General features: G+C 39.8%; 1 non-coding gene across 1 annotated transcript; it reads left to right on the forward strand.

Moving 5' to 3' along the window:
• Positions 1–6,057: 6,057 nt before the first annotated feature.
• Positions 6,058–6,165, forward strand: LOC112704577 (small nucleolar RNA R71). The gene has a single exon (XR_003155194.1). It is a non-coding gene; the product is annotated as a small nucleolar RNA R71 (small nucleolar RNA).
• Positions 6,166–7,913: the final 1,748 nt, after the last annotated feature.

Consider the following 7,913-nt stretch of genomic DNA (forward strand, 5'->3'; position numbering starts at 1 on the left):
TTTTAGTCTCTGAATCAGATTTTTGCTCAGGTCCCTCAATTTCAGCCAGAAAATACCTGAAATCACAGAAAAATACACAAACTCATAGTAAAGTCCAGAAAAGTGAATTTTAACTAAAAACTAATAAAAATAAACTAAAAACTAACTAGATCATACTAAAAACATACTAAAAACAATGCCAAAAAGCGTACAAATTATCCGCTCATCAGCTACCTCCCATCCTCTCAATGGAAATGTTCAACGCACCCTGTCACGGCACGGCTATTCATCTGTCGGTTCTCAATCAGGTCGGAATAGAATCCAGTGATTCTTTTGCGTCTGTCACTAACGCCCAGCCTTCAGGAGTTTGAAGCTCGTCACAGTCATTCAATTATTGAATCCTACTCAGAATACCACAGACAAGGTTTAGACCTTCCGGATTCTCTTGAATGCCGCCATCAGTTCTAGCTTATACCACGAAGATTCCGGTTAAAGAATCCAAGAGATATCCACCCAATCTTAGGTAGAACGGAGGTGGTTGTCAGGCACACGTTCATAAGTGAGAATGATGATGAGTGTCACAGATCATCACATTCATCAAGTTGAAGAACAAGTGATATCTTAGAACAAGAACAAGTTGAATTGAATAGAAGAACAATAGTAATTGCATTAATACTCGAGGTACAGCAGAGCTCTACACCTTAATCTATGGTGTGTAGAAACTCCACCGTTGAAAATACATAAGAACAAGGTCTAGGCATGGCCGTGAGGCCAGCCTCCCAATGATCTAAGATAGCATAAGAATGAAGATAGCTACCAAGATATCCAAATACAATAGCAAAAGGTCCTATATATAGAGAACTAGTAGCCTAGGGTTTACAAATGATGAGTAAATGACATAAAAATCCACTTCCGGGCCCACTTGGTGTGTTCTTGGGCTGAGCATTGAAGCATTTTCGTGTAGAGACTCTTCTTGGAGTTAAACGCCAGCTTTCATGCCAGTTTGGGCGTTTAACTCCCATCCTTGTGCCAGTTCCGGCGTTTAACGCTGGGAATTCTGATGGTGACATTGAACGCCGGTTTGGGCCATCAAATCGTGGACAAAATATGGACTATCATATATTTCTGGAAAGCCCAGGATGTTTACTTTCCAACGCCGTTGAGAGCGCGCCAATTGGGCTTCTGCAGCTCCAGAAAATCCACTTCGAGTGCAGGGAGGTCAGAATCCAACAGCATCTGCAGTCCTTTTTAGTCTCTGAATCAGATTTTTGCTCAGGTCCCTCAATTTCAGCCAAAAAATACCTGAAATCACAGAAAAACACACAAACTCATAGTAAAGTCCAGAAAAGTGAATTTTAACTAAAAACTAATAAAAATATACTAAACACTAACTAGAACATACTAAAAACATACTAAAAACAATGCCAAAAAGCGTACAAATTATCCGCTCATCACAACACCAAACTTAAATTGTTGCTTGTCCTCAAGCAACTGAAAATCAAATAAGATAAAAAGAAGAGAATATACAATGAATTCCAAAAACATCTATGAAGATCAGTATTAATTAGATGAGCGGGGCTTTTAGCATTTTGCCTCTGAACAGTTTTGGCATCTCACTCTATCCTTTGAAATTCAGAATGATTGGCTTCTTTAGGAACTCAGAATCCAGATAGTGTCATTGATTCTCCTAGTTAAGTATGATGATTCTTGAACACAGCTACTTATCGAGTCTTGGCCGTGGCCCAAAGCACTCTGTCTTCCAGTATTACCACCGGATACATACATGCCACAGACACATAATTGGGTGAACCTTTTCAGATTGTGACTTAGCTTTGCTAGAGTCCCCAATTAGAGGTGTCCAGGGTTCTTAAGCACACTCTTTTTGCCTTGGATCACACTTTTATTTCTTTCTTTTTCTTTCTCTCTCTTTTTTTTTCGTTTTTCTCCTTCTTTCTTCTTTTTTTTCGTTTTTCTTCTATTTTTTTTGTATTCACTGCTTTTTCTTGCTTCAAGAATCATTTTTATGATTTTTCAGATCCTCAGTAACATGTCTCCTTTTTCATCATTCTTTCAAGAGCCAACATTCATGAACCACAAATTCAAGATACATATGCACTGTTTAAGCATACATTCAGAAAACAAAAAATATTGCCACCACATCAAAATAATTAAACTGTTATAAAATTCAAAATTCATGCAATTCTTTTCTTTTTCAATTAAGAACATTTTTCATTCAAGAAAGGTGATGGATTCATAGGACATTCATAACTTTAAGGCATAGACACTAAGACACTAATGATCACAAGACACAAACATAGATAAACATAAGCATAAAATTCGAAAAACAGGAAAATAAAGAACAAGGAGATTAAAGAACGGGTCCACCTTAGTGATGGCGGCTTGTTCTTCCTCTTGAAGATCCTATGGAGTGCTTGAGCTCCTCAATGTCTCTTCCTTGCCTTTGTTGCTCCTCTCTCATGATTCTTTGGTCTTCTCTAATTTCATGGAGGAGAATGGATGTTCTTGGTGCTCCACCCTTAGTTGTCCCATGTTGGAACTCAATTCTCCTAGGGAGGTGTTCAGTTGCTCCCAATAGTTTTGTGGAGGAAAGTGCATCCCTTGAGGCATCTCAGGGATTTGATGATGAGAGGGGTCTCTTGTTTGCTCCATCCTCTTCTTAGTAATGGGCTTGTCCTCATCAATGGGGATGTCTTCCTCTATGTCAACTCCAACTGAATAACAGAGGTGACAAATGAGATGAGGAAAGGCTAACCTTGCCAAGGTAGAGGACTTGTCCGCCACCATATAAAGTTCTTGGGATATAACCTCATGAACTTCTATTTCTTCTCCAATCATGATGCTATGAATCATGATAGCTCGGTCTATAGTAACTTCAGACCGGTTGCTAGTGGGAATGATTGAGCGTTGAATAAACTCCAACCATCCCCTAGCCACGGGCTTGAGGTCATGCCTTCTCAATTGAACCGGCTTTCCTCTTGAATCTCTCTTCCATTGGGCCCCCTCTTCACAAATAACTGTGAGGACTTGGTCCAACCTTTGATCAAAGTTGACCCTTCTAGTGTAAGGATGTTCATCTCCTTGCATCATGGGCAAGTTGAATGCCAACCTTACATTTTCCGGACTAAAATCCAAGTATTTCCCCCGAACCATTGTAAGCCAATTCTTTGGGTCCGGGTTCACACTTTGATCATGGTTCTTGGTGATCCATGCATTGGCATAGAACTCTTGAACCATTAAGATTCCGACTTGTTGAATGGGGTTGGTAAGAACTTCCCAACCTCTTCTTCGGATCTCATGTCGGATCTCCGGATATTCACTCTTTTTGAGTTTGAAAGGGACCTCGGGGATCACCTTCTTCAAGGCCACAACTTCATAAAAGTGGTCTTGATGCACCCTTGAGATGAATCTCTCCATCACCCATGACTCGGAGGTGGAAGCTTTTGCCTTCCCTTTCCTCTTTCTAGAGGTTTCTCTGGCCTTGGATGCCATAAATGGTTATGGAAAAACAAAAAGCAATGCTTTTACCACACCAAACTTAAAAGGTTTGCTCGTCCTCGAGCAAAAGAAGAAAGAAGAGAGTAGAAGAAGAAGAAATGAGGGGAAAGGGAATGGCTTTGTGGTTCGGCCAAAAAGGGGAGAAGTAGTGTTTAGGTTGTGTGAAAATGAAGGAGTGAAGATTGGTTTATATAGGGGTGGGGGGAGGGGTAGGGTTCGGTTATGGGAGGGATTTTTTGGGAGGGAAAGTGTTTTGAATTTGAATGGTAAGGTATGTGGGGTTTTATGAAGGATGGATGTGAGTAGTGAAGAGAAAGATGGAATTTGATAGGTGAAGGGTGTTTGGGGAAGAGGTGTTGAGGTGATTGGTGAATGGGTGAAGAAGAGAGAGAGTGGTGGGGTAGGTGGGGATCCTGTGGGGTCCACAGATCCTAAGGTGTCATGGAAAAGTCATCCCTGCACCAAGTGGCGAGCAAAATTGCTCCCTGTGCCAATTCTGGCGTTAAACGCCGGGCTGGTGCCTATTTCTGGCGTTTAACGCCAAGTTCATGCCCATTTCTGGCATTTAACGCCATTCTGGTGCCCCTTTCTGGCGTTAAACGCCCAGAATGGTGCCAGAATGGGCGTTAAATGCCCATCTGCTAGCCTTACTGGCGTTTAAACGCCAGCTAAGTCTCCTCCAGGGTGTGCTATTTTTCTTTCTGTTTTTTCTTTCTGTTTTTGCTTTTTCAATTGATTTTGTGACTTCTCATGATCATCAACCTACAGAAAACATAAAATAACAAAGAAAAAATAGATAAAATATAACATTGGGTTGCCTCCCAACAAGCACTTCTTTAATGTCAGTAGCTTGACAGTGGGCTCTCATGGAGCCTCAGGGATGTTCAGAGCAATGTTGGAACCTCCCAACACCAAACTTAGAGTTTGAATGTGGGGGTTTAACACCAAACTTAGAATTTGGTTGTGGCCTCCCAACACCAAACTTAGAGTTTGACTGTGGGGGCTCTGTTTGACTCTGTTTTGAGAGAAGCTCTTCATGCTTCCTCTCCATGGTGACAGATGGATATCCTTGAGCCTTAAACACAAAGGATTCTTCATTCACTTGAATGATCAATTCTCCTCTATCAACATCAATCACAGCCTTTGCTGTGCTAGGAAGGGTCTGCCAAGGATGATGGATTCATCCATGCACTTCCCAGTCTCTAGGACTATGAAATCAGTAGGGATGTAATGGTCTTCAACTTTTACCAGAACATCCTCTACAAGTCCATAGGCTTGTTTTCTTGAATTGTCTGCCATCTCTAGTGAGATTTTTGCAGCTTGCACCTCAAAGATCCCTAGCTTCTCCATTACAGAGAGAGGCATGAGGTTTACACTTGACCCTAAGTCACACAAGGCCTTCTTAAAGGTCATGGTGCCTATGGTACAAGGTATTGAGAACTTCCCAGGATCTTGTCTCTTTTGAGGTAATTTCTGCCTAGACAAGTCATCTAGTTCTTTGGTGAGCAAAGGGGGTTCATCCTCCCAAGTCTCATTTCCAAATAACTTGTCATTTAACTTCATGATTGCTCCAAGGTATTTAGCAACTTGCTCTTCAGTGACATACTCATCCTCTTCAGAGGAAGAATACTCATCAGAGCTCATGAATGGCAGAAGTAAGTCCAATGGAATCTCCATGGTCTCATTATGAGCCTCAGATTCCCATGGTTCCTCATTAGGGAACTCATTGGAGGCCAGTGGATGTCCATTGAGGTCTTCCTCAGTGGTGTTCACTGCCTCTCCCTCCTCTCCAAATTTGGCCATGTTGATGGCCTTGCACTCTCCTTTTGGATTTTCTTCTGTATTGCTTGGAAGAGTACTAGGAGGGAGTTCAGTAATTTTCTTGCTCAGCTGACCCACTTGTGCCTCCAAGTTTCTAATGGAGGACCTTGTTTCAGTCATGAAACTTTGAGTGGTTTTGATTAGATCAGAGACCATGGTTGCTAAGTCAGAGTGGTTCTGCTTAGAACTCTCTGTCTGTTGCTGAGAAGATGATGGAAAAGGCTTGCCATTGCTAAACCTGTTTCTTCCACCATTATTATTGTTGAAACCTTGTTGAGGTCTCTGTTGATCCTTCCATGAGAGATTTGGATGATTTCTCCATGAAGGATTATAGGTGTTTCCATAGGGTTCTCCCATGTAATTCACCTCTTCCATTGAAGGGTTCTCAGGATCATAAGCTCCTTCTTCAGATGAAGCTTCCTTAGTACTGCCTGGTGCATTTTGCATTCCAGACAGACTTTGAGAAATCATATTGACTTGCTGAGTCAATATTTTGTTCTGAGCCAATATGGCATTCAGAGTGTCAATCTCAAGAACTCCTTTCTTCTGATTAGTCCCATTGTTCACAGGATTCCTTTCAGAAGTGTACATGAATTGGTTATTTGCAACCATTTCAATCGGCTCTTGAGCTTCTGTAGGCGTCTTCTTCAGATGAAGAGATCCTCCAGCAGAGCTATCCAATGACATCTTGGACAGTTCAGACAGACCATCATAGAAAATATCTATGATGCTCCATTCAGAAAGCATATCAGAGGGACACTTTCTGATTAATTGTTTGTATCTTTCCCAAGCTTCATAGAGGGATTCTCCTTCCTTCTGTCTAAAGGTTTGGACTTCCACTCTAAGCTTACTCAATTTTTGAGGTGGAAAGAACTTTTCCAAGAAGGCATTGACTAGCTTTTCCAAGGAGTTCAGGCTCTCTTTAGGTTGTGAGTCCAACCATATCCTAGCTCTGTCTCTTACAGCAAAAAGGAATAGCATAAGTCTGTAGACCTCAGGGTCAACCCCATTGGTCTTGACAGTGTCACAGATTTGCAAGAATTCAGCTAAAAACTGATGAGGATCTTCCAATGGAAGTCCATGAAACTTGCAATTCTGTTGCATTAGAGAAACTAATTGAGGCTTAAGCTCAAAGTTGTTTGCTCCAATAGCAGGGATAGAGATGCTTCTCCCATAGAAGTCGGGAGTAGGTGCAGTAAAGTCACCCAGCACCTTCCTTGCATTGTTGGCATTGTTGTTGTTTTCGGCTGCCATGAGTTCTTCTTCTTTGAAGATTTCTGTTAGGTCCTCTACAGAGAATTGTGCCTTAGCTTCCCTTAGCATTCGCTTCAAGGTCCTTTCAGGTTCAGGATCAGCCTCAATAGGAATGCTTTTGTTCTTGCTCCTGCTCATATGAAAGAGAAAAGAACAAGGAAATATGGAATCCTCTATGTCACAGTATAGAGATTCCTTGAGATGTCAGAGGAAAAGAAAAATAGAAGGCAGAAGTAGAAGAATTCGAACTTATCAAGAGAGATGGAGTTCGAATTGTTCATTGAGGAATAGTGTTAGTCCATAAATAGAAGGATATGAGAAGAGGGGAAGAAATTTTCGAAAATTAAGTAAAAGATTTTGAAAACATTTTGAAAAACTTTAATTGATTTTTGAAAACCAAGATTGAGAAAGAAGTAAAGTGATTTTTGAAAAAGATTTTGAAATTAGAAATCAAAAAGATTTGATTGAAAACTATTCTGAAAAAGATGTGATTTAAGAAGATATGATTGGTTTTAAAAAGATGTGATTGAGAAGATATGATTTGAAAAATATTTTAAAAAGATTTGATTTTAAAAAATTAATAACTTGGCTAACAAGAAAAGATATGATTCAAACATTAAACCTTTCTCAACAGAAAAGGCAGCATACTTGAAATGTTGAATCAAATCATTAATTGATAGCAAGTATCTTTAAAAATGGAAAGAAGTTGATTTTGAAAATGATTTGATTGAAAAGATTTGATTTGAAAAAGATTTGATTTTGAAAAGATTTTGAAAACCTGAAAAAAAATTTGGAATTAAAAACAGAATCTTCCCTCTTGTGCCATCCTGGCGTTAAACGCCCAAACCACTATCCTTTTGGGCATTAAACGCCCAGCCAGGCACCCTGGCTGGCTTTTAAATGCCAGTTTGCCTTCCTCACTGGGCATTTTGAACGCCCAGCTTTTTCTGTGTAATTCCTCTGCAGTATGTTCTGAATCTTCAATTCTCTGTATTATTGACTTGAAAAGACACAAATTAAAAATATTTTTGGATTTTTAATAATAAGGAATAATCAAAATGCAATCAAATAACAATGCATGCAAGACACCAAACTTAGCAGTTTGTATACTACTGACACTAACAAAATGAGAATGCATATGAGAAACACAAACACTCAAGTCAAGAGAAACTAAAGATCAGAGTAATGAAATCATCAAGAACATCTTGAAGATCACTTAAGACACATGAATGAATGCAAGAAGAACAAAGACATGCAATTGACACCAAACTTAAAATGAAACACTAAACTCAAACAAGAAATATTTTTGGATTTTATGATTTTCTAATTTTTTTTTTTGGTTT

The sequence above is a fragment of the Arachis hypogaea genome, chromosome 7 (genome assembly GCF_003086295.3).
Source record: "Arachis hypogaea cultivar Tifrunner chromosome 7, arahy.Tifrunner.gnm2.J5K5, whole genome shotgun sequence".
Classification (NCBI taxonomy): domain Eukaryota; kingdom Viridiplantae; phylum Streptophyta; class Magnoliopsida; order Fabales; family Fabaceae; genus Arachis; species Arachis hypogaea.